General features: G+C 47.6%; 1 long non-coding RNA gene across 1 annotated transcript in view; it reads left to right on the top strand.

Annotated features, from left to right (window-relative positions):
* Positions 1–1,089: 1,089 nt before the first annotated feature.
* LOC311607987 overlaps positions 1,090–3,475 on the top strand; it is a 9,845-nt gene continuing 7,459 nt past the window's right edge. The window contains exons 1-2 of the long non-coding RNA XR_014782806.1: positions 1,090–1,769; positions 3,202–3,354. This is a non-coding gene — a long non-coding RNA (uncharacterized lncRNA). The remainder of the gene's footprint in view (positions 1,770–3,201; positions 3,355–3,475) is intronic.

Below are 3,475 nucleotides of genomic sequence, written 5' to 3'. Positions count from 1 at the left end.
AAGGGAGGAACAGGTCTTATTTTCTGAACACGCAGAAGAGGTTCAGATTTTACTCTGAGGGTACAGAGCGTGCAAAGGTGTCTGAGCAGAGGGGTGGCGTAATTGCTGTGTTTGGAAGAAACCAGAGAACTGGGAAGAATAGTTGAGCAGCACAGGGAAGTGATGGTAGTGCTTACAGATGGCAACAAAGGTGAGTGAGTCCACAAGGGGATTGTGGGTGTCCCCGCTGACTGGGGATCATGGGGTGTCCCCGCTGACTGGGGATCGTGGGTGTCCCTGCTGACTGGGGATCGTGGGTGTTCCAGCTAACTGGGGATAGTGGGTGCTCCACTGACAGGAGGTTATGGGGTGTCTCTGCTGACTGGGGATCATGGGTGTCCCCACTGACTGCGAATCGTGGGTGTCCCACTGAGTGGCTTCTGCATCCCTCTTGCCCAGCCATTGAGATCAGCACAGAGTAAGAATGGAGACTCTGCCGGGAAAGCTGCATTGCCTCGCCTCTGCCACGGAAGCCAGACTTTACCCTGAGAGCTGACGTAGCCCCCTTTCTATCACTGTGAAAAATACTTACTGCCACTGAAGCCAGCAAGAACAAAGGCCGCATCCCTAGCATTTCCGGTCTTTGATCAATTGGTGTGATTGCTTCTGAGCCTGTGGGACAGAGCTATGTGGTAGCAGCTATCCAAGCTCCCTCCGTGTGGTGAGGGGGCAAAGAGACAGAAGAGGCTGAGGGTCCTCGCGTCCTCTGCAGCGTGCCCACAGTGGCCCTCACACCTCTGAAGCTGCACTTCCGGGCACAGGCTCTGCCACCACTCAGTAGTGCTAAGCTGGGGATCACGCCGCCAGCATCCTGGCCTTTGGGAGACACTTTAACAGGCTATTGAAGGAATTGAGTGATACAATCTGCATAAAACATCAGGCTAAGCTGCGGGTGTGTTAATAAAAATGTGGGGGAGTTTTGGAAGCGTCTTTGGAGAGATGGGAGAGAGTAAAACTTTGTTCTCCGCTTCAGACACTAAAAAGTAAAGAAAAAGGCTCTGGATTTGTGAGTCGCTTTTAACTTTCTTTTTGTGCTTTCTGCCGGTTTTTGAAATTTCTCAATAATGAATCTGTGTGATGAAGACAGAATGAAAGGATGAGGTCACTCTGATGTTCAGTTTCTCGGCGGCGGTGGCAGGGTCCAGGAGACTTTCTTCTGCTTCTTTGATTGTCCCGTCTCTCCGGCCCTCTGAATGTGGGCTTTTCCTTACCTCCTCCTCCCTTTTTAGTTACCCATAAAGCGAGCGTTTGAAGTGGATGTAAAGCAAAGACAACAACTTCACTCTCTTAGTCAGGGGCCTCTTATTCCTTCAAAAGAACACGCACGTCTGTTTAACGGCTGAGGCCCTCGAGCTGTAGGCATTCGTGGTGATGACTGTGTTTGATCTATCTGAAGTCAAAAGATTTCACTAAGGAAGTGGGGCTCTTTGTTGGAATTTACTGAATATCCGAAGAAGGGTCCTAAGGCTTCTTAAATGAGGGCACCAAAAGGTGATATGTGTTGTCGGATACAGGGCAAAGGGCACAAGTCACTAAGGAAGTTGCCCATCAAACCTGTCTTAAGAGCCCTGGCACCCGGCAGACACAGGAAGGTCCCCGAGCTGACATCCAGCTACCATCCTAAGGTGGCCTGCTGTACGCCAGAGACTCCCAGAAAACAAAAAACAGCAGCAAAAATAATTTGATTTCTGGTCCCAACCCAAGATGTGTCAAATTAGAATCTCATGCTGGTAAGTGCTAAATGTTGTGTTTGCTACACTCCCCCCCCCCTTACGTTTTCTGGAAGTTTCTACTGTACATATCCAGAATCGGGAGCCAAACTGGTGATGAAAGCAAGGAGGAAACCCTGCCAGAGAGAATGCGTGTTTCCTGGAGGTCTAGGAAAGCAGAGAACTCAAAGGTGCATAGTGACAGTGTCAACAATCATTGCCACAGTGCTATTAGTGTTAATATCACTCACTGAGCTCTAAATGTGTTGGACAGTTGTTTTAGTCAGGGTTTCATTGTTGTAAGGAGACACCAGGGCCACAGCAGCTCTTATAAGGCTGGCTTACCATTTAGAGGTTCAGTCTCACCGTGGTGGGAAGCCATGTGTGATCCAAGGCACAAAAATTTACATTATTTTCCAAACATACAGACGTTTAAGCTGAGCATCAGTGTTTTTCCCTGATGTACTAAGTGCCACCTGCCATGTAGTGACAGTGAACTGGGGCGCTTGTGGACAGACAGCATTTTGTCTCTTCCATGTTAGCTGAGGTGGTTATAATTCAGTGACCTCTCCCTCAAAAGCAGAACAAAGCTAATCACAGTGAGTTAAGCTACCTCTTGTTTGCTTGTTTATTATTTAGAGTGTGTGTGCCACAGCATGCTCGTGGAGGTCAGAGGACAACTCGTGAAAGTCTGTTCTCTCTTTTCATGGGTCCTGGGGATCAACAGGAGGTCAGCAGGTGTGGTGGTGAATACTTTTACCAACTGAGCTGCCTTGTCAGGAGGCCTCCGTCTCTCCTTCTAAGGCACCAGGAAGGACCAACCAGGAAGCTGTGACCCCTTGGGAGTCTAACTGTGGAGTAAACCCATGACATGAGTTAGTTTCATAATTGCTCACCAATCAGTATGTGACAGAAGACAAAGTAATGAGGACCAGGCCCCGCCCACCATGGCCCAGGCCCCGCCCACCATGGTCTTTCCTTTTGTGACAAATTATTCTTGGCGATGTAATCAGCCAGTTGGGTTACTGGAACAGATGGGAAATGTTTCTTCCAAAATTTCAAAACTGAAATGATTCTTATTCAGTCTGGTGATAAATGTCAATTAAAATAGTTCTCCTTTCACAGGAAAAAATTAGTTTGAAAAAATATCAACCCTGATTGCCAAGAGCAATTTGTTTCTGCAGTAAAACAAGCAAAATAAACCAACTCCCCCAAAACTAGGAACAGGCCGTTTTCAGAGGGAAGGCCACATCTGGGGAATTTTACAAAGTCTTTGTAGGCGTCCCAGTGACCTGTTCTTAAGCATAACAGATGGTTCTTGTCAATTTAGACACGTCATGACAGCTCCTGCATGGCTGTGTTGGTGAAGATGAAACAATCTTTGATGCTGAAGCCATCACTCAGCTGGGCATAAACGCTGTTTGTAAACTATGTCTCGTGTTTATCACCACAGGAGTGACCAACAACTAACAAGTTGACAGGACAGCAAAATAAAAGATCCTCTGATGGACACAGTGTGCTGAGTCCTCTCCACAAGATAAACTTAAGCTTGGTGTGGTGTGTGCGTGCACCTGAGGCCAGCGTTCAACGAGCAGGCAAGGCCTAGGTAAGAGGCCAAGGAGCTCAAGGCCAGCAATACCGTGAGCTTACCTTGAATTTAAAGACATTTATGTATTAGGCATTCTGTTTAAAGCTTTGTTAAAAAACTGAGCGCACGTGCACATGTG

The sequence above is a fragment of the Acomys minous genome (assembly GCF_964271855.1).
Source record: "Acomys minous genome assembly, chromosome: 2".
Taxonomy (NCBI): Eukaryota; Metazoa; Chordata; class Mammalia; order Rodentia; family Muridae; genus Acomys; species Acomys minous.
Note: the sequence above shows the minus strand (reverse complement) of the source record. Positions and strands in the feature narration are given on the sequence as shown.